Here is a 25,026-nt window from a genome sequence, read left to right as displayed (position 1 = left end):
AGGGTGTCCAAAGAGTCTCATCAGTATACACTGTATCCCACTCTGGCGGCAACGCAGTCGTGTATTTTCGTATGAGAAATTTCATAAAGCACACACACACACACACACACACACACACACACACACGTTATATCAATGTGTTTACCATGTCTAGAGTGTTCCATAAACATCATATTTAGCTAACATAACACACCAAATACTGGGACAGCGCAATTAATCTATGACGCCTAAAATGACATATGTCTGTAAACTCTCAAATTAATTTCTATGACAGAACAAAGCTCATATAGCAGGAAATGCAGTAATATTTGACGGTTATTATTGATATTTTTATGACACTTGTTCTCATACATACCTGTGGTAGCAACTTTGTCCACCAGCGTCACATCTTCCGGCACTCTTGCACAACAAATAATGTGTTTTGACGACACGGATAGTGTCTTAAGTCACTTGAACAATATCTATACAGGGTGTTACAAAAAGGTACGGCCAAACTTTCAGGAAACATTCCTCACACACAAAGAAAGAAAATATGTTATGTGGACATGTGTCCGGAAACACTTACTTTCCATGTTAGAGCTCATTTTATTACTTCTCTTCAAATCACATTAATCACGGAATGGAAACACACAGCAACAGAACGTACCAGCGTGACTTCAAACACTTTGTTACAGGAAATGTTCAAAATGTCCTCCGTTAGCGAGGATACATGCATCCACCCTAAGTTGCATGGAATCCCTGATGCGCTGATGCAGCCCTGGAGAATGGCGTATTGTATCACAGCCGTCCGCAATACGAGCACGAAGAGTCTCTACATTTGGTACCGGGGTTGCGTAGACAAGAGCTTTCAAATGCCCCCATAAATGAAAGTCAAGAGGGTTGAGGTCAGGAGAGCGTGGAGGCCATGGAATGGGTCCGCCTCTACCAATCCATCGGTCACCGAATCTGTTGTTCAGAAGCGAACGAACACTTCGACTGAAACGTTCAGGAGCTCCATCGTGCATGAACCACATGTTGTGTCGTACTTGTAAAGGCACGTGCTCTAGCAGCACAGGTAGAGTATCCCGTATGAAATCATGATAACGTGCTCCATTGAGCGTAGGTGGAAGAACATGAGGCCCAATCAAGACATTTCCAACAATGCCTGCCCAAACGTTCACAGAAAATCTGTGTTGATGACGTGATTGCACAATTGCGTGTGGATTCTCGTCAGCCCACACATGTTGATTGTGAAAATTTACAATTTGATCACGTTGGAATGAAGCCTCATCCGTAAAGAGAACATTTGCACTGAAATGAGGATTGACACATTGTTGGATGAACCATTCGCAGAAGTGTACCCGTGGAGGCCAATCAGCTGCTGATAGTGCCTGCACACGCTGTACATGGTACGGAAACAACTGGTTCTCCCCTAGCACTCTCCATACAGTGACGTGGTCAACGTTACCTTGTACAGCAGCAACTTCTCTGACGCTGACATTAGGGTTATCGTCAACTGCACGAAGAATTGCCTCGTCCATTGCAGGTGTCCTCGTCGTTCTAGGTCTTCCCCAGTCGCGAGTCATAGGCTGGAATGTTCCGTGCTCCCTAAGACGCCGATCAATTGCTTCGAACGTCTTCCTGTCGGGAGACAGTTCTGGAAATCTGTCTCGATACAAACGTACCGCGCCACGGCTATTGCCCCGAGCTAATCCATACATCAAATGGGCATCTGCCAACTCCGCTTTTGTAAACATTGCACTGACTGCAAAACCACGTTCGTGATGATCACTAACCTGTTGATACTACGTACTGATGTGCTTGATGCTAGTACTGTAGAGCAATGAGTCGCATGTCAACACAAGCACCGAAGTCAATATTACCTTCCTTCAATTGGGCCAACTGGCGGTGAATCGAGGAAGTACAGTACATACTGACGGAACTAAAATGAGCTCTAACATGGAAATTATGCGCTTCCGGATACATGTCCACATAACATCTTTTCTTTATTTGTGTGTGAGGAATGTTTCCTGAAAGTTTGGCCGTACCTTTTTGCAACACCCTGTATATTCGTAATACGCAACAGGAACTTCATAATCCACAAAATACATAATGTTCATCGACATAAAAACATGACAAAGACGGTGCTGGAAGAAGACAGAGACGAAACAACGCCAGAGATGATAGTGCAACAGGGCAGAGATGGAAGGAGGAAAATAAAATCCTTGCCACTCAAGTATAATTACAGATCTCGATCGCAAACGAAAATTCGAACTTGGCAGCAAAATTAAATTGTATTATTTCACAAAATATGTAACATTTGAGCACAAAACACACTTGGCACTACTGCTCTAAATTAATTGTCCTATAATATTATTAAAAATACACACGGCACCGCATATTGAAACTACTGATAAAACTTCGATTTCTGTTCCGTACTTTCCAAGCCCAATGGACATTCAAATTAAATATTTCCATACCTAAACTGTTTTTATTGCTTGTTAATACTCACACGGCTAGCTTACTGACACTACTGAAAGACATTATAAGTTAGTCGACGGGCATAGTTCGGTATTTGTACCACGTATTAAGTTCATCAAAATACAACAATTGTTTGTTTATCTCTGCAAGATGAGAACTACAGCTGATCCAACTTAACTGCTTGAAGACAATTTGTCGGCGAGACTTATCAAAGTAAACAGTATTATTCTCAGCCGGCCGCGGTGGCCGAGCGGTTCTAGGCGCTTCAATCCGGAACCACGGGACTGCTACGGCCGCAGGTTCGAATCCTGGATCGGGCATGGATGTGTGTGCTGTCCTTACGTTAGTTAGGTTTAAGTAGTTCTAAGTTCTACGTGACTGATGACCTCAGATGTTAAGTCCCATAGTGCTTCGAGAAATTTGAACCATTTTTTGTTCTCACGTGAAAAATCGCGTCTCTAAAACCAATCTCAGAATCAGCCATACTTTATACTGACCTGATGGTAGGATGCTAACCTCATTTTCCAGTTCAAAACGTTAGTCATCTACCGCTGTTGCACAGTGAAAACTACATGACGGCCGCACGGAGTGGCCGCGTGGTTTGAGGCGCCATGTCACGGATTGCGCGGCCCATTCCGTCGTAGGTTTGAGTTCTCCCACAGGCATGGGTGTGTCTTCTTAGCATTTAAGTTAGTTCAAGGTAGTTTAAGTAGAGTGTAAGTCTAGGGACCGCTGACCTCAGCAAAAAAATGGCTCTGAGCACTATGGGACTTAACATCTATGGTCATCAGTCCCCTAGAACTTAGAACTAATTAAACCTAACTAACCTAAGGACATCACACAACACCCAGTCATCACGAGGCAGAGAAAATCCCTGACCCCGCCGGGTGACCTCAGCAGTTTGGTCCCTTAGGGATTCACACACATTTTAACTACATGACTCTTCGACGGAATAGAATATTAAACAATAGCAGTACACATTCGTACAAGGAAGAAACGAGGGTTTCTATACCTTCAAAGTCAGATAAACATCTTAACGACTCCATGCTAGGGTACTAACTTTATTTTTCAGTACAAAACATTTACCTTCTTCTGCTCATAATCCTAAACCATGTATCACGTAGTGGAAACTACTATATTTGAACTGTATATTTTGTAGATAGTTTATACATCAGAGTTGTTCTGGTAACTTGGAACAGTTTACTAGGAATTGCTATGGGGTGTGAGCTACTATGTGTGAAAATTTTGGCAGATTAGGAAATCTTGGTTTCTTACCTATACGAATACGTATTACTACTGTACTGTAATATCTGGCACAATACTTCTGGACATGAAGCAAAAAGAAAAATTCAGAACTTTTAGATACCTTCGAGTGTGGCCAAAATGGTTACGTTGTCATTGACTGTTTCATTTTAATTGTATGTAAAGCAGCAGCTCAGGCTGGAGGAGAGTGGAGCGGAGTGGCATGTGTTACGAAGCTCATCTAGGCTAGTTCCATTATCTCAGAATTTAAATTATGTTTTTAAATTTCCGGACGACACGATCTCATTGAAAAAGCGCGTGGGTTGTGACTTGATAATGATGACAACATACATAAGGGTAGGTGGCTTTTAATGTCATGAATGTAAACAAATTAAAACTTTTTGAGCTGTAAACCAAGTGTGTCATAGTCGCTATAGGATTCCTACTGCCATAGGTAGTTCTTTAGATTCGTTCAAGTAATTATAACTCTAACAACTTGACACCCCACATTTTAACTTCTACTTGCAAGCGACATCTGTATTCAGGCTCTTGTCACAGTGCTTTGAAAATACGTTCTAGAATTTTTTAAACAACATGAATCTTTGTCAGCTGCTGCATGGTTTACATCGTTGAAACTGGTATGCTGTATTATAGTTCAAATGGTTCAAATGGCTCTGAGCACTATGGGACTCAACATCTGTGGTCATCAGTCCCCTAGAACTTAGAACTACTTAAACCTAACTAACCTAAGGACATCACACACACCCATGCCCGAGGCAGGATTCGAACCTGCGACCGTAGCATGCTGTATTATAATTATAAATCATTCGACCTTATATTGAATGAATTATTCAATTTTCCTTTCTGTAAATATTATGCTTACACCTACATGAAGTCTGTTACTGATGCATGTAAAAAAAAAGTACATTGTGTACTTCAGGTATTATCCACTTTAATTTGTTCCGTTTAATTTCAATACCTATGATTAATTTACATAACTTTTGGGTTTTGGTTTTCTTTCGTGTTCTCTGTCTCACTTTCCTGCTACTGTACTTTTTCTGATAAAGTGAAATGAAATGATCGTATGGCATTGTTGGCCGGAAGGCCCCATGCGGGGAAGTTCGGCCGCCGTATTGCAAGTCCTTTTTAGTTGACGCCACTTCGACGACTTGCGAATCAATGATGATGAAGAACACACAACAGCCAGTCATCACGAGGCAGAGAAAATCCCTGACCCCGCCGGCACTCGAACCTGGGACACCGTGCGCGGGAAGCTAGAACGCTACCGCAAGACCACGAGCTGCGAACTTTTTCCGATAAATTTATGGCGACGATTTGGAATGCTTAGCGGTATTGGGCGTGATGAATGTTATGGAAAGAGATACAGGAACGTTGTGTTGATAAATATCAAATGGTTCAAATGGCTCTGAGCCCTATGCGACTTAACTTCTGAGGTCATCAGTCGCCTAGAACCTAGAACTAATTAAACCTAACTAACCTAAGGACATCACACACATCCATGCCCGAGGCAGGATTCGAACCTGCGACCGTAGCGGTCACGCGGTTCCAGACTGAAGCGCCTTTAACCGCACGGCCACACCGGCCGGCTGATAAATATCAAAACACCTTTTGATACAGACACTGATGTGACATCATCTGCCTCTTAAAAGTAATCAGTCTGAAAATTTATCCGTTAATAAACTTTTAATGAAAAATACAGACCAATCGAATTCTGAACGTGTATCTGCCTCATTCGGAATATACCTAAACCACGATGTTTTATGAAAATATGCTGATAAATTGGCTACAGACGCTTTTTCGATGCCTTTTTTCTTAATTCACACATCCGAAAGTGTTTTGCGAGCAGATTCGATCAGTTCAGCAACAATCTTCTCTATTACTGTAATAATAACTATTATTATCGTTACTATCCGATTGTGTGTTGTCGATTTGGTTTCGATAAATCTGAGAGGATTTCATTGTTCTGAGTAATGAGAATAATGATTTTTTTTCCGATGATGAAGACGATATGCGATTTGAATCTTCTAGCAAATGACATCAGCTTACAAAAACGTTATACTTCCTACTCTTAAGCATGTTCAATATCTGGCAGCATACGCCATACAGAGCTGATGCAGGTTGAATGATGCTTGTAGATGGTTATCTGCAAAGCTCTTTCACCCTGTCACTTTTCACATCAGACACCATTTTTACTTCATAATAAAATTTTTAACCCTTAACTGTAGACTAATCGCTCTTTTAGTCAGAAAGGTAAAGTTCCAGAAAAATTCGTTTTATTTCAAATCCTCTGTCACCAGTACATTTCACGTCATCCTTTATGGTTAGAAGTGGGTCACGTAGCTTTTAGAAGCCGTTGCCGTTTCAGTACGGCCCTTAAATTCTGTGCAGATGGCTATTCTTCTGCTTTGTGGGAATTTTGTGAGCCGTTGTTAATAATGCCATTTTCTTCTTCTTCTTAAGAGGCTGAAGTGGCGGCGGTGTTTGTGTGATGAGGTACTTGAGTTCTTAGCAGTGGACCTCAAAGTTTCATTAAGAGCTCACGTCCGCCCCATTTGTCCCGTCTGCAGTTGCTGAAACTTTTTATGGACAACATTCCACGCTTTGATAAGGGCATGCTATGTCGTCGTCTCTGCTGCTGTAGATGTGGTGATAAGCAACTATGTGTAAAATACACGAGCATTTTACTCCAGTTAAGAGCTGTTTCGTTTTGATTATTCTTTTCGTTTGCGATCATGTAACAGGAAAATTACTGTTCTACAAATTTTGGTTTTGTGCCGTGATATCAAGAGTCCCTTTTTTTAATTTTTTTATTTCATTGGTCTGAGAGGTAAGCTATGAATATTTTTGCAATCACCACGAGCACGAGGCAGAAGGCATGGCATCATACCAAACTTATACATTTTATGACAATTCGGTTGGAGCTGTGACATTAGTTAATATAAGTGAGAAAATTACAGAAAACCAACAATAATTCGTATATTATCATTCGTTAAAAATTATAAATTATTATTATATTATATATTTAGTTTAAGCCCAGCAGTCAGTATGCATACATCTAAATGGTGAAATACAGCATGCAGTTGTGGCACACATACATACATTTCAGCTTTTGGTCGTCAAATTTGATTACAGCAGATTATCACGTTCTCTGTTCGCTAGTGATGGGACAAACACCTTGTTTTAACAACCGAGTGGCTAGTCGATTGTTTCTTCGTTCAGTCAGTTTTTTCAGTCGAATGAAAAACAGAATGAAATTAGTATCTGCGACCACGTCCGCTATATAAATGTTTGGCACTTGCTACATAGAATTGAGTGACTTCACTTAATGTTCGATAACCGCCTGGCACATGCCTCTCACCTTTACATCCGTAATATGAACTTTTTCAGTTAGTCTCTGGGTTTGAGTGATTTCACTTAACATACTCTGTCAGACTGTTCGGTTCCACATGAAACATGACTACGGTTGCCAATAGTTTTAGAGACAAATAACGGATGTTATTTCGAGGAGAGGTGAATTATAACTATATTTCTAAAATAAACGTCATTTTAGGTGTTTCACGTTAGAGACCTTTCAGCAGACCATTACTGGATACCGTACAAGTTGTGAACGCCAACGGATGTGCCGAGAGCCGCTTGATGTGAGCGGAAGGTTGCTAATTCCATTAATCCTCCTCTCCCTTCCTCACTGCTCCGCCTTCTTCTCCCCAGCAATTTCCATGCCTGCCGCGCAGAGCCGAGCGCCGCCGCATGCGATGCCAGGTGGGCAGTCAAACGGGGGAAGTAGCCCACGCCAGCTGATAACAGACGGTTGCAGCCAGATCGGTAATACATGAATGTGGATAGTATTTCTCCACGCTCCTGGAATACTATACCTGCTACTTTTCAAAGGCTGTAAAATGTAAGCAAGTTTGTGTGTATGTGATAATGGTTTATAAGTACGTAGCCAGTAACGTAACTTTCTGCGCAATATATTTGCCATCCACACAAATAAATGGCTGAATAAGTGTTTACGGGCTAGATTCAAACAGTTTTTAATTAATGAACATCATCACACCTTTTCATACATACAGTTGCTAATATTTGGCAGTGCTCCTTTTTTCCTAAAGGAACTTATATGCTGGAACAACTTAATCTACAGCAATATATTTATCACATTTACATGAAGGAAATAAGAATTAGTCTATTCAATATATAATTAAATGGATATTTATAAGGCTTATTTTAACTTTGGCACACTCCTCGAGACGTCTTCGCTTAGCCCAGATGGTAGGGCTACTTCCCAGAAGTAAGTGCAAAATGGCTCTGAGCACTATGGGACTTAACTTCTGAGGTCATCAGTCCCCTAGAACTTAGAACTCCTTAAACCAAACTAACCTAAGGACATCACACACATCCATGCCCGAGGCAGGATTCGAACCTGCGACCGCAGCGGTCTCGCGGTTCCAGACCGTAGCGCCTAGAACCGTTCGACCACTCCGGCCGGCAAGTAAGTGCACCTGGGTTGTGTACCATCGCTTTAGTAATTAAACTAATGAAAGTGTTACAGACTGATTTCACTCAGTAGAATGAATGGACGGCTCAGTTAATTGAAACACTAAAATATATTTTTCATTTGAAAGAACGAATTCATGGTTCAACCGGAAGACTGGTTTCACTTGGAGAGAAAGAAAGAATAAATCACAATAAAAGATTATCTATTCGACACACGACCGGTTTCGGGATTGTGCCATCCTCAGGTGTTTATACATTCATGCACATGTTTATATCGTTGGAGATCAATAAAGATGAAGCATCATTATTGTAATTATCCTGTGTTGACAGTTTTTCCACTCACTTGGAATTTTATCATTTTCAACTCAGTGTTTCAGTTTTATAAAACTTAGCTGCATATTTCACTGTTGCGTCGTGCACTCGTGATATACACTGTGTTTACATACAAACATAGAAACTGATGACACCTACTCACACTTATTCCCGTCACTGGCGTGTTCAGCCTCATTCTCCGCCACGCTCACTTCTCCACTGTTAACATTTATAAGATAAGTATTTGTGTTTCTATTGTTAGTATCAACACTGATATTGTTTAGTTCATTCCTATATATGTTGCGTGTTAGAACGTTCAGTAATGTAAAGAAATCAGTGTTTCGAATTAACAACTGCATTTCGCCGGGTTTGGAGGGGGTTATGCTTCCTACCTTGCACTTGCACAGGGCAACTAAAACAGTATGCTCATGGGACCCTAAAACATGACAGTTACACAATGTAGCTGGTTTCTTTCCCATTATGTGGCATTATTGGGGGTATAGACTGTGCCCTATCATTAAATAAACTACATCCTTAATGAGGATAATATCATCAATTTATTTTCTTTCTCTAGTGATCGGAGGCAAATTGTGGAATCGGCGTCCTGTGTTTCCATAATGCCACTTCCATTCGTCAAGTGTCCAGTTTTGCAGGCCTGCCTTATAATATATTCTGGAGCCTGTGATCTCTTGCATTTCATCTACGTTACCTCGCTGCACCCAATAGGTAGCGATAAACAGCGCACTGTGATGTTAATGGGAAACACTACCAGAATGATGAGGAGTACCTCTGCTGGTGTAATGCTGAAGACTCCCGCCATCCTTAGAATTCCTAACTGTGTACGTCATTGGATATCTCTGTGTAATAACAGACGGAGCCGGTAAGCGCAAGCAAAGCCCATAACGGCAGTCGGGAATGTACAGTTTCACAGCCCGCAGGAGTAAGATGTAGCTGGCAATGCGAGCACTGACAGTCCTGCATCTACAAACACATTTAGAGCCCGCAAGCCACCTCACTGTGCGAGGTAGAGTTCACTTCTCGTACCACTATAGTACGATCTGATGCCCCTCCCCTGTTCCATGGCGAGAGAATGGGAAGAACGATTTTTGGTAAGACACTATATTATGCCTTTATTCCGTGATTTTATCTTTGTGATCATTTCGCGAGAAGTGGAAGAGGAAGTTCTTCCCTAACGTATTCGCTCATAATCTAAATAGTAAACCTCTCCTTGATGAACAGCACCTCTCTTCTAGTGTCTGCCACTGGAGAGTGCTAAGAAATTCCGCAACGCTCTCACGCCAACTAAACGATCCCGTGTCGAAAAACACCTGTCTTCATTGGATGTTGTGCGTGTCCCCTTTTAATCCATTCTGGTAAGGGACCCAAACTGATGAAAAATACTGAAGAATAGTTTTGTAAGCCACTTCAATCGTGAATGAATTGCATACCCGTAAGATTCTTCCTAGGAAGCTCAGCCTGTCATCTGCTTCTCCTTCTAGTTGTCTTGAGTAATAATTCCAATTATGATTCCTTTGGATGGTTACTAACTGATATTTTACTCTAGCTACTGTTCCTAGTGATTTTTCACCAATATTGTAATTATAAGAGAAGGGCGGGCATAATGGCCGGTGCGGGCATAATGGCTATTTGAATTTATGAGTCAGTACATTGCTGCAACCGTACGAGAACTGCCTAAAGATGTCTTTGAAAACCCCGTCAGTTACGCATAGTCATTTGAAGGAGCCAGGATATCACGTTGCCTAGCAGCTGCATTTTGCATGTTTATGAGACTTACTGATGTAAGATAAATTTTCAGTTTATGTGATTATTACACTTCAACATACAAGTTAGATTTTTGTTACATACATACATAACTGAACTGAAAGAATGGTTACTTAGAGACAAAGTCCCAGGTCGAAAATTGATTCTTCGGAGACTGTCGCCAACTAACAAGTTTTGTGAAGTGACGGCTAGGCAGACACAACGGCGATTAAGCGATCAATTAACTTTTTTCCTCTGTTTTTACTGTTGTTTATATGAGCAAGTAATTAATGTAGCTATGATACACAATTAATCACAATAAATAATTATAATTTTAATAATTATTCATAATATAATTTATTTAGGCCTTTCTAGCTAGGTGGTCATAATGCCCTACCCCGTCTAGCACGAGGGCCACTTGGGTATTTTTGAGATTATTATTTATTTTGATGCTTTCCTTTTTTCTAAGAGAATACAATATTACAGACACGTTGGAGGCGGATGGAATCGTAAAAACTTTGATTTGTGAATTTCTAGATCGATTGAAACTTAGCTAAAAGAAAATCGCCGAACATTGGGGTGACGCTACGCCCTGCCGTCCCTTACAATAGAGGATTTCTTCGCTTATTTGTGAGCAATACACTGAGGTGACAAAAGACGTGGAATACCTCTTAATATCGTGTCGGACCTCCTTTTGCCCGGCGTAGTGTGGCATAGACAACAACTCGTTGGAAGTCTTCTGCAGTTATATTGAATCGTGTTGTCTCGATTGCCCGTCCATAACTGCGACACTGTTGAAGGTGCAGGATTTTGTGCACGAACTATCGGCTATGTCCCATAAATGTTCGGCGGGATTCATGTCGAGCGATCTGGGTAGCAAAATCATTCAGTTTAATGGGCCAGAATGCTCTTCAAGTCAATTCATCCCCGGCGACATGGTGCATTGTTATTCATAAAAATTCCACATGAAGTCCATGAATGTCTACATGTGACCTCCAGATAGCCGAACATAACCATTTACAGTCAGTTACGGTTTCAATTTGACCAGAGAGGGCAATTCATTTTGAGTAAACACAGCCCACACCATTGTGGAGCCACCACCAGCTTGCACAGTGCCTTGTTGATAACTTGGGCCTTGGTTTCGTGTGGTCTGCGACACACTCGAACCCTACCATCAGCCCTTGCCAACTGGAATCGGGACCAGGCCAGGATTTTAGAGACTCTTTTATTATCCAACCAATATCGTTAGGAGCGCAGGAGAGGCACTGCGAACGACGTCGCGCTGTTAGCAACGGCATTCGCTTCGGTTGTCTGCTACCATAGCCCATTAATGCCAAATTTCACCTCATTGTCCTAAAGGATACGTTCGTCGTACATCCCACATTGATTTCTGTGCTTATGTCACGCAGTCTGCTACCACTGATAACTCTACGCTCATTCTGGACACTGTGGACCTCGGAATACTGAATTCGTTAACGATTTCCGTAACGAAATATTCCATGTGCCTAGTTACAACGATCATTCAGAAATTAAACACCGTTAATTCCCGTCGTGCAGCCATAACCATGACGGAAACCTTTTCACGTGAATCACCTAAGTACAAATGACAGCTCCGCCAATGCAGTACCCTTTTATACGTTGTGTACGCGATAATGCCGCTATCTGTATATGTGCGCATCACTATCTCATGACTTTTGTCATCTGGTGTATGTTACATTTTCTTACGTTCAGGGTGAACTGTCAGTCCGTGCTGATCTTCCTGCAGCTCGATACAGACTTCTGGTGCTGCTACTTCTATGTGCAGAATTTTAGTCGGCCTATGACAGATTGTAACTATGTATGATGAAAAGCTTCTGCCATTGTGAAATACCCAATTGTTTCTTGAATCAGTGCTGCGCATAACTGGGCAGTTATCTAGCACCGGGAAAACTTTCCCTTAACTTAGGTTTCCCTTTACCTAGATTTATTTGTATCCATTGCTTGTATACCGCTCTGGCATCATCTTGTGTGTTTCAGAGCACACGGTTTGCATTTTCTTCAGGCTCCCACTTGGAATGCCCACAGACAACAACGAAGATACAATCAGTGTAAGCCACGACTCTACCCACTTCACCTGTCTCATCCAACAATTCCAGCGGAGGCTCGGTTTTGAGATTCCAGAAAATGGATCCAAATATTAAATACTGTAGACGCATTCGGTAATCTTTTTAAATACCTTGCGCCGCTGCAAGCTAGTCGACCATGTGTGTCAATAATATTCCAGGTACTGAGATACCAGTATAGATATTTTGGGACTCAGAGACATCGTAGACCATCGAACGTCATAGACCACAATCAACTATCACATGTATCAGCGATGTCCATCACAACTGCTACATAATTAGATAATTGTTTGCCTTTTCTACAATCTCAGAAGCTTGATTGACCGTGACATCGATCGATTTGCCTCTACAGAAGCAAGGTTGACAAGACCCTGGAGCTCTCTTCGCTCTTGTAGGCGCTTGCATAATAGCCGGTCTTCAGCTTTTGTCTAGGTCTGGCATGGCCAAAATTTTCTCTCCTGGAGCGCGCTCCTGCTCCGCGAGCCCTAATGGCAACCTTCACTTTAGCCAGCATTCACCATTGCTCATCAGGAAACAAGTGCATCATATCGTCTTTGTGGATGGTGTTGTACTGACGCTCCAATAAATGTTTTTCTATGTCATAATAGTGTGATGGCATATTAAGCCTTTTATTTGGCCTTTAAATGATACAAAAAGTAAGGAAATCCCCATTCAGCATTGAATGAGTGCCGTCTCCACTTTTTCTATTTCAGACAAGTGCGTAGAACACCATAGTACTCCCAATGCGAAACGTAAATCTAATTCAGCGCAAGCTAGTCAGCAAACTGCTTGGCGTCTGATAAGGTGACTGTCCAGCTCTAGCTGCGTCCGGCTGCAGCCTTGATTGTCCTCTTGCTCTTCGCGCCGCATCCTCAGTCGCCGCTGTGCTGTGAGCGCCAGTCAGGAGCGCGGCCGGAGCGTTCTCGCTCGCGGAGCTCTGTTGGTATACGCGTTTGTTAAACATGTAGGTATAAAGCTCTTCAGTTCTGTGGTATCTTTACCTAGGCCCCTCTTTGTCATAACTGCCCTTGCTGATGTCCATATAATCGATACCCTGAGCTGTGTCAGATGTTACTCAATAGACGTGTTAAGATGTGTACTGTGAGTGATGATATAGTTGGTATCAGCTCTGAGGAGATGTCATCTGTAGATCCAGTGCTATCGCTACCGCTACGTCTTCGAGACCAAAAGGGAATAGAACATCGTCGTTAGTGTGCGTCGAACTCATCTGGTCACGGACTACCAATTAATGGTTATTGCGCGGGTCTGAGTAGTCATCGCCGGACGCTGTGGCCGAGCGGTTCTAGGCTCTTCAGTCCAGAACCGCGTGACCGCTACGGTCGCAGGTTCGAATCCCGCCTCGGGCATGGCTGTGTGTGATGTCCTTAGGTTAGTTAGGTTCAAGTAGTTCTAAGTTCTAGGGGACTTATGATGGCTCAAATGGTTCTGAGCACTATGGGACTTAACTTCTAAGGTCATCAGTCCCCTAGAAATTAGAACTACTTAAACCTAACTAACCTAAGGACATCACACACATCCATGCCCGAGGCATGATTCGAACCTGCGACCGTAGCGGTCGTGCGGTTCCAGATTGTTGTGCCTAGAACCGCTCGGCCACCCCGGCCGGCAAGAGACTGATGGCCTTGTATGTTAAGTCCCATAGTGCTCACAGCCATTTGAACCATTTTTTGAGTAGTCATTTCACAACAGAATGTTTAGTAAATACTCTGTAGAACCTCTCCAGCCAATGTTCAAATGGTTCAAATGGCTCTGAGCACTATGGGACTTAACATCTGTGGTCATCAGTCGCCTAAAACTTAGAACTACTTAAACCTAACTAACCTAAGGACTTCACACACATCAATGCCCAAGGCAGGATTCGAACCTGCTACCGTAGCGGTCACGCGGTTCCAGACTGAAGCGCCTACAACCGCACGGCCACACCGGCCGACCCTTGCCAATGTTCTTTACTCCAGCGATCTTGCGAAAGGTGAACAAGATGGTGCGACTCGTAACCTTATCAGCATACAGTCTGTATGGCTACCCCCTCACCTAATGAGTCTCGTTTGAATTGCTCATTCGTAAATCGATTTCAGTACTCCCTCTTTAGTTCTAGAATATTTGTTCTATATACTTGTTTAAGATGCCTATATATTCTTCTAGCTTTCTGTATATTTCGTATATCGCTAGTGAGTACCGGTAATTCGAACCTGCACTACAGATCTTTGCACCAACTATGTCATTCCCTGTTCCAAGGTATCTTAGGAATGACTTTGTACCTCCTCTTCGGGGTTGTATTATGCTCCACAGGAGAAACTGAGTAAGAGCATGCGGCTTAACATCAAAGTTTTACGGGTAAATGGCCCAGATTGAAAGAAAATATTTCTATAATACCTCTACAGAATCCAAAGTGACACGGACAAAGATCTTTTAGCTGTCTGTGCTCTTGAAGACGCTTGGTTGTGCAGTACCCCCTCCTCAACTTTCGCCAAGAGGTTTATTAAACTTATCGGTATATAGTTCTTCAGTTCTGGTTACTCTCTTTAGATCCCCGTCGACCATTTCTCTCTGCATATTGTTGCGCTATCAAATATCATTATTCTTTGACAGATATTGATCATGTATTGCATAAGCTCACATTATGTAAAATTAGTAGCTGCTGTCCTATTTGTCAGAGTAACTGCTATTTTAGTCTCAACACTGACACTATCTGCTAACGTACTGGGCTGCTCATCTTTATTGTGACAATCAGGTCCAGTTACTGAGTAACGTGTTGCAGCATTATACTCCATTCATCTACCGTTCCGATGTGCCAAATCACCGAATTAACGTTCGCATCACCCCTACTGTTATGCACTACAACCATTGCTGCTACTAATTTATCAAGGTATGGTTCAATGAATACACATTGTGTGAAATAAATATTCCGACTAACTTGGAGAGGTGGCAGAGAGTATCTTGAGGACCAAATTGAAGGTAGGCACACATGTTGTAAACATAATCCAAAGACGCTATATAACGCCGAAGTCAGTGTGGGCAAACACCTGCAGCTAGAAGCCATTTCGACAGCAGACGTGAGTCTGTAAGTTTACGTCTCTGCCCCCACTGCGGTTAGCGGTTTCTGCAGTGTTGTGGTAGGCGTGGACGTGGTCAACGCCATCTAACTTCCCGAGCTCTGTCAGGCCCATTGCGCTTGCGGTCTGCCAGAGTATAAAAGCTTAATTTTGGTCGAAACGGTGGGCTAGCGGTAGCCGTTGGACTCTGTTACTTCAGTGCTCTGTAGCCTCGTTGGACGACGTATGCAGACGTGGATACCTATTGTCAATTTCTTCTCCAAATCCTCTTGTCAGGTTATTTTCATTACATCCTGCAGTTGCCGTTCATAATTGCATTGTGGAAGACACTTTTCTACAGTGACATCGTGGAGGTTATAATTGCATTGTGGAGACAATTTTCTACAGTAACTTCGTGTTCTTGAACATTCACATGATTATGGTAACTATTAATGAGATTAATGATTATTACCATAGAATTCTAACACTTAACTTGTTCTCGCGTGACTCCAGAAGTTCGCAAGTTTACCATCCAGATGGAGGGTTCCACATGCGTCCTGAGGCTCCCGAGGGAGGATTCCTGCATTCCACCAATATCAGATGGACATCCTTAGAAATCCTAGCATCCCCTGGCGTCATTGCTTTACCGTCGCATTACTGGTTGCAACCTAGGCCAACAATAGTTATCGCTGTAACCACGTAACTACCACTTGCTGAAAAGTAAAGTCTACAAGTTTTGAATTGCAGTGTGTAACATGGCGGTTTATAGAATAACTATGACGCTGGTGCTGTAATCGAGTTTCTAACCGTGGCAAACGTGCCTCCAATTGAAATTCGTAGAAGAATAAACGCTGTCTACAGTGATGATCGTATCGACATCAGTAATGTGCAATGTTATATTGTTTGTGCTCCTATTGAAGGAAACGGTGGTGCTAACCCCACATGTATGACAAGGATCGGAGTGGACGACCGCGTTCGGCAACCGAAGAGACTGGTCGGAATCATGCTTACAGTGTTCTTAGACATTGATTGGTGTGATGGATTTAAAATTCATGCCTAAAAGCACCACCATAAGTTCTGCAAGGTACTGCGAGACCCCCAGAAAACTAAAAGCACGAATTCAAAGAGTTCATCCACACGTGGAGCACCTTCTCCATCAGCACGACAGTGCCAGACTACACACGAGCGCTACGAAATCTGCAACAATACGACGCCTTGACTTCACTATCATCGACCGTCCTCCATATAGTCCCATCTACGCTCCATCTAATTTTCATGTATTTCCGAAACTTAAGGAACTCTTTCTAGGACTTCACATTGCTAATGATCAATCTGTACAAGCAAAGATGCGCCTGTGGCTTCATCAACAAATTCAAACATTCTACAGTGACGATATCAACAAACCGGTCTCTTGCTAGGAGAAATGTGTTCGCAGACAGGGTGACAATGTTGAGAAAAAAAAACATGTAGACATGAAGAACAAAGGTGCAGAAAGGTCATAAGGTTTGTATTACTTTAAAATATTAAGATTTTTCACGTAAAAATCTTCTGAGGTGTTACTTTTCAGCACGCCTTTGTTACACACCTGAGCTTCCACGTCCAGGAGCCCGCCGGCATTACAGTTGTCTCCAACCAATCGTCCTTTCGCACCTCGCAACCACTGGCACTAACTCGTATGCTGTGTTACGCTGAGTGTGCACCCTCTTTGTGGGGAGAGATCTATCCGGTGAGCCTAGCGTCGAAGAGACAAGTAAAATGATCGATTATTATTCGCTCAGAAGTGCGAAGATTTTGTGTACACTAGTGTGGCACCGCACATGGACCACACCTCGAGTTTCAGCCAGTTACAAGTTTGCCGACGCAGATATCTCGCCATCACAACTTTGCTGAAAGCAAGTCTGTTCTTTTCCAATGCTGCCCTGTGCTCGCTGTCTGTTCCTAGCAGATACGACCACGCTGCGCCTGGTTTATGACCTTTGCTTTTGGAGTACAGTTTGAATTTTGTTGTATGTTGTTGTTGATGGCCAGTCCTTTTACTCAAGCATTAAAATAATTTAACCCTGTAACAAGACCGTCACTTGTATTTTGGTGTTTACTTTGAGCTAATAAAACGTCAGTGTAGTGCATACAACAGAGGGCGAGTTGTGTAACACCTGTGGGTTTGTGTCATGGAGAATTTGGCTGTAATCGGATAGGAGGGCACTAAGAGCTTACTTCCTGTTATCATGTATGGCAACTGAAGTACTTAAATGGGTATATATGTATCATCAGTGGAGATGACACCATCGATATGAGTGTATCGTCACAATAAGTGGCGTCACTGGTATAAAAAATATGAACTATGAACCAAAACTTAAACTATTACATTCGTTAATAACACCTTGCATAGAGAAGTATATCTACATCAACATGACTACTCTGAAATTTGTACTTAAGTGTTTGGAAGATGGTTCATCGAACTACCTTCAAACTGTTTCTCTGCCGTTCCGCCCTCAAACAGCGATCAGAAGAAACGAACACTTATATCTGAAAACATACAAAATTCACCTTTTCCCCAGTCCATTAGTGTGTCGAACGCACATATTGGTGAAAGAAAAGGTGACTGAATGTTTGTGTGTGACTTACGGAAAGATATGTCTGGAGTACTTAACTTGCAGCTACTCGGAGGAAGCTGGTACGAAACTTCACGAGTGATTGCAGCGCTGATTTTAAAGGAAGGAGTTACGATTTTTCATTAGTTTCCCATACACCGTTCCTTAATGGTAAGTGAAGATAAGTTTACTGTCTCAGTATACTGAGAAGGATACATACATTCCTCCTACGCTTTATTCGTATTTGAAACTAGACGATGTTTTAAAGTACGCAAATAGTTTTTCATCTGTAATGATATAGCTTTTTTAATCTGTGTGTTCTGTTATCATTTTTCGCTTATTTTGTGGCTAGTACTTGTCCATTTGAGGTCCGGTTCCTCAGCAGCCGTTTAGAGTCATATCCGAATGTTGCTGGTCTAGTTATCAAAGGTGCAAAATACGGTAACAGAATACTGCAAACTGCGGTTCCCAATTTATGAACGAGAACGCAGCGCTATAGAGAAAGGCACGGTTATGATGCCAAACTACGAACTCATCACACATCAAATATGGTCAATTAATTGGCTGCCGGCCTGGTTTGAATCTACTTGACTTTGTTTCACAATCACTCATCCGTTACTTTAAACGAACCGTGTCACTATTAGCCGCTATGACAGTCGATGCAATCCCATAACGATAACCCTGCTACACAGATGCGTTTTAGGCTTCGGATATCTGCGTGTACTTCAGCAAAGCAACAAATTTAACAGTGGGCAATGATAATCGACGAAATTTCTTTGAAATTTAGTTCGGTACTGTGATCTGGAATTTCTCAGATTGAATAAGGCATTGTACGTAACCATAGTTTGTTATCTACAATGGCAGAGGCACTAATTTAAAATATATAGAAGTACGCATAATTTTGGGTTGCACTACCTTTCACAGAGTAGTAGGGCACAGAATATCGCTAAAATGATCAAAAGCATGGCCTCGGGGAAAAAGTAGTTCTACAAATTATAACAGGAGTTCTCAACCAACGTAAGATGTGCTCCAAATTGGTGCTTTACGAAAGAAAATGCAAGTATTTCGATAAAAGCGAAAACCGAATGAACGCGAGTCTGCTGGGTAAGTGTGTCAGTTCAGAATGGGTATCCAGTAATACATACTCCAAAAAGGAAATGCGCTCCTGGAAAACAATAGTATAGATCATGCTGAGGGAACTAGTCCTAGTGGTCTGCATCTCCTTGTTCGGGATCCACGTTTCATTTGGCAGGATGGTCCTTTTCTGCTATGTAATGATTTCTGCACTATAAAGTTCAGAAAAGATTTTTTCAAGGCCATATTGATGATCTATGATCCACAGTGCTAGAACTATATACTATGGCCTCACGATACTGACAGTTAAAAGCCTTATTGATCTATGGACGCGATGAAATTACGTAGTTTTCAGTTGGCAACAAATTTCTATGCTGCGCGCTATTCTGTCTCTCGCAGTGTATACGCAGAGATATTTATTTAGTGCTATGCTCTTTCTTCGCAGATGGTTTACTTTAAATATAATGTATTTTTTAACAGTGTACTGACCATTTTACGTTTCATTTATAAGTGAGCTATCGGTGCCTTACGAGCAACTTTCATAGTTTTCTCGCGTAACTATTCCTCGAATTACCCGACATTAATATTAATATGCACTGAAACGCCAAAGAACAGAGATATGTAAACAGGCAGAATATGGGGCTACGGTTGGCAACACCTATATAAGAAAAGTGTCTGGCGCAGTTGTTACATCAGTTATTGCTGCTAAAATGGCAGATTATCAAGACTTAAGTGAGTTTGAACGTTGTGTTATAGTCGGCACACAAGCTATGGGACACAGCATCTCCGAGTTAGCGATTCAGTGGGGACCTTCCCATAGACCATTTCACGAGTGTACCGTAAATATCAGAAATCCGGTAAAACATATCTCCGACCGCTGCACCCGGAAAAAGGTAATGCGAGAACGGGACCAACGACGACTGAAGAGAATCCTTCAACGTGACAGAAGTGCAACCCTTCCGCAGACTGCTGCAGATTTCAGTGTAGGCCATCAACAAGTGCAGCGTGCGAACCATTCAACTATAAATCATCGATATGGGCTTTCGGAGCTGAAGTCCCACTTGTGTACCCTTGATGACTGCACGACACAAAGCATTACGCCTCGCCTGGGCCCGTCAACACCGACATTGGACTGTTGTTGATGACTGGAAACATGTTGCCTGGTCGGACGAGTCTCGTTTCAAATTGTATCGAGCGGATGGTCGTGTACGCATCTAGAGAAAACTTAATGAATCCGTGGACCCTGCATGTCAGCAGGGGACTGTTCAAGCTGGCGGGCGCTTGGTGTGGGGCGTGTGCAATTGCAATGATATGGTACTCCTGATACGTCTAGATAAGACTCTGACAGGTGACACGCACATAAGCATTCTGTCTTATCACATTCATGTCCATTGTGCGTTCCAACGGACTTGAGAAATTCCAGCAGAACAATGCGACACCCCACAAGTCCAGAATTTATGCAGGCTGGCTCCAGAAACACTCTTCTGAGTTTAGACGTCTCCACTGGCCACGATACTCCCCAGACATGAATATGATTGAGCATATCTGGTATGCCTTGCAACGTGTTGTTCAGAAGAGATCTCAACCCCCTCGTACTCTTACGGATTTATGGACAGCCCTGCAGGATTCATGGTGTCAGTTCCCTCGAGCAGTATTTTAGACATTAGTGGAATCCATGCCACGTTGTGTTGCGGCACTTCTGTGTGCTCGTGGGGGCCCTACACGATATCAGGCGGTTGTACCAATTTCTTTGGCTCTTCAGTGTACCATCTTGATAGTCCGAAAAACTTTTCCGACTCATCATCTCGCAGGACTGCTTGATGACGTTGCGTTAGAGCAACGCCAAATGATGTGGCACATGAGTGATTTTTTATTTCCACGTCAAGTTCCGTAGGACCAAATTGAGGAGCAAATCTTCAAGGTCATGGAACGTGTCAGTATAAGAAATTACAATATAAAATTAGTAACAGACAAAAATAAAATGTTTATGAACACAAAAAAGTCAAGCCATAAGTTTCAGTAAACGCAGTCAACAATATAACATAAGAATAAGCTTAATGTTTCAAGGAACTCCTCAACAGAATAAAAGTAGTGACTCATGAAGAGACTCTTCAGTTTCGATTTGAAAGCGCGTGGATTACTGCTAAGATTTTTTAATTTTTGTTTTAGGTTATTGAAAATGGATGCAGCAGTATACTGCACACCTTTTTACACAAGAGAAGGAAGTCCGATCCAAATGCAGGTTGGATTTCTGCCGAGTATTAACTGAGTGAAAGTTGATTTTTCTTGGGAATAAGCTGATACTGTTAAAAAGAAATGACAGTCATGAATATATATACTGAGAGGCCAATGTCAAAACACTCAGACTAGTGAACATGGGTCGACGGGATGTTCGTGAACTTACACCACTTATTACCCGAACTGCCCATTACTGAGCCAAAAATTTCCTTTTACAATGGGAAGAGTTAACCTAAAATATAATACCATACGACAGAAAAGAATGAAAATAAGCAAAGTAAACTAATTTTCTTGTCGAACAATCACTTACTTCAGATGGAACAACGGTACATTTTACTGCTATGGGGAGACACCAAGCTCTCAGATATGGCCAAAAATAAAGTAGGCTAGGAGGACATGATCGTGGCCTCCATTCACCTGATCTGTGCCACATCGTTTATGTGTATTGAGCACCTTAAATATGTAGAGTACGCCAGTCTGGTTAAAATGGTTGAATAATTGAAGCATAGACTTATCAGTGCTTGTCCAGAATTTCAAAATGATGCAAGTGTGCTTGAATGGATTTGGAGCTCATTGCGGCGACAGAAGAAGACCTTCATCCGGGTACAAGGATGACACTTCGAACACCTCCTGTCACCATGAGTACAGACATGTAACTGTTGTCGTGTTTATTAAAACACCTGCACTTCTGTTAAAGTAACTCTAACAACTTTCCTTAAAGTTGTACAGTATTGTTACCTTTTCCTAAATGGGATGACGTTTACACGGAATCATGTCAGTGGTGGCTGGTAACCACAAGGTGATAAGCGAGCTTATGTTTACTCAGACTTTTTTGCTTCTAGTATCGTGTACTTCCAACGGTATGTGTTTACACCATTAATTATGATGCACCCTGAATGATAGAGTATCACACGATTACTTTAGAGAAGCATGGTGGCAACGAGCGGAGTTGCATGTGAGAGGAGGTATTATACGACATAAAATTCTTTCGATGAAATTGGTAGGGGCGACATTGGAGATCACGACAGTATATGTCGTAAATTCAACTGATTGTGAACAGATTATTACACAGTGCAATTTTCTTTTTGGTACTGTATTCTTGTTTAAATAACAACTTTATGATACGTAATAAGAGACTTTACAGGAGCTAAAAACCCTAACTGCAAGTCTGGAATGGTACCTACACAACGACAGCAGTTTCTTCAACAATCAACAAGATAATAGAATTATTTTACGTAAGGCTCGAGTATGGGAAATTTGATAAAATAATTTTATTCTAGTTTGCTTCATACCAACATAGCTTCAGGAAAACATGTAAAGCCCTGTTAACTCAAGTTGTGAACGATAGAATACAATTAGGTACCAGATATTCTGGATAGAAATTCCTGTTAATTCTCAGGAGTTAATCAGAAGATGGGGTGTTATATGATACGCACATACGATACTCCGAACTTGGATCATCAGCAGCCATAACAATCAGAATTTACCAGTTGAAACACTCATTTGATTACTATTATTTCATGAGGGGTATTCATTGCTTCTGAACCCATTGTTATTGTTCCTAGTTTACTAAATCTGTCAGTACAGAGCTAGAGCTAAAAAACCATTCAAATTCTTCGACGTTGTCATTAGATCATACTGCGCTAATAAAGCTAAAATCTTTAGTAACATTAAAAGTAGTCTTAAAAGTTACATATGCACTTAATACAACTGATGCTTATAAAATTTGAGGATATTGGTACTTTAACGCGTCACGTACCTGAACAAACTCAACGTCCATCACCATTCAGCTGTATAGCTATCAATCACACACTGCATGGTGGTCCTTTTGCGGTGGCCCCTGGGAGCAAATGCTTGCGATTGGCTCGTGACTAGAGCTGTGCTCTACGAAAACTAATGTTCGGTAGTTTTGGTACAGTACGTAAACGACGTAGTAAATGGTAGGATTGCTCGTAGCACTGTTAGGAAAGAAACATAACTGAGTGTGGGAGAGAGAAACTGGGAGCCAACGACTCCTCTTTGTTTGTTTGTTTCTTTTGCACAATATTATAACTACACGTCGTTCAGCATTAGGTCATTGTGTATATTGTATCCTTACAAAAACTGTCATGCATTTTATATGTAATAAAAATTAATTGACGAAGTGACTTCCGCGCTTTTATGTAACCAAAGCAATTACTTCTGATGTAGGTACAGTTACCAAGTACAAAGATAAAAAAAATGAATAATTAGTGTCGTTATTTTGTACTCAATAGAACGTTCTTCATCATCATCAAAGGCAAGGGTTTCTTATTATCAATAATAACAGCTAAAGTTGTTTAGCAATAACAGAAACATATTTCATGTAGACTCGACGAATCATTGAAGCGATATTTGATATGTCCTTGTTTTGCGTCTCTTTAATCTTTTTATTTTTTAATCTTATGTTCTCTTGAGGCAATTGCGTTTTATGTAACTTTTTTTTATTTTTATGCAGCATCCCTCTGTTTCACGTTACAAATCAACATTTTTCACATAAAACCGCAATTAAACATGAACAATTTCAATTTTGCTATATTTACTTTTACTTTTAAGTAACTGACTGGAGTATAATTATGTACAACAAAAATGTTCTGGGGAGTGTTAACAATCGTAATGCTTTACGTATTTGAAAATAAATTCTGTTAGCTTGCTAGGTTCTTGTACTAAACCCTTAAAAGCCCGGATTACCCGGTTTTGGCTAGCCCCAAGTCAAACAAATGAAAGTATTAATAGACTTTTAATTTCCCGCAAACTCTTGCAAACAGTAAATACCAGAAGAGAAACCACACACACTCATTAAATTATGCCCACTCTTATTAAATTATGAGATGATGCCAGAAAGTAAGCCAATAAGATGGTGTAAGTGCACATAATTGAGACGGGAACTTGTACCACGAACTTACGAGAGATTGATGGTGGTTTAATATTATGAGATTTACTTCTTTGGACAGAAATGTTAGCTCGGAAAAATGGAAGTCAATACACAGCTTTGGCCATGGCATGTCGGCAAGGCGCTTAATGAGAGACTCGGATCACCGGCGCTTATGTCCGATTATGGGCCATGTGTGGAAGCTTTGTTGATAATCCCAAGGCACCTAGATAAACTGGCAGACGAAAGGAATGCTCTTCAAATCCATTTATGAGTCCCAAGAGGATTGCCAGAAACAGTGAAATGCGTGTCAGTGATATTGCTTTTCCGTTCTAAACAGAGAGTAAGGGATAATGAAAAGGTGAGGAGGTGGAAGATTGATATTTACGGATGTGTGTAATAAGTAAATTGTGATATTTCTGTTAATGTACTGGGAATGTAATATGCTCTCATTTCCACAACTCATAGACTGCTTCTAAGTGAGCCGGAGTATAAATAATATTTATGGTATTACCTGGCAATAATTAACATTGTGTGTTTCCTGACTGTAGTATAAGGAAGTCTTTAAGTCACGCCCGGATTCAGAATTCGGTTCTTGGGTGGGGGTGGGTGGGAGCGTTGAGGGTGTCACAGATTGATAATGTCTCTCCCTCTAAAACATTAATTTCCATCACCCCTACCTTCAACGTGCTACTGATGTACATGATTTATATCATAATTTTAATAATATCAATAAATTGCTTAGTTACAATAAAATATGTAAAATAATTTTATGTAACAATAAAAATAAC

The sequence above is a fragment of the Schistocerca cancellata genome, chromosome 4 (assembly GCF_023864275.1).
Source record: "Schistocerca cancellata isolate TAMUIC-IGC-003103 chromosome 4, iqSchCanc2.1, whole genome shotgun sequence".
Classification (NCBI taxonomy): Eukaryota; Metazoa; Arthropoda; class Insecta; order Orthoptera; family Acrididae; genus Schistocerca; species Schistocerca cancellata.
The sequence above is the reverse complement of the archived record's forward strand: the minus strand, read 5'-3'. Positions refer to the sequence as shown.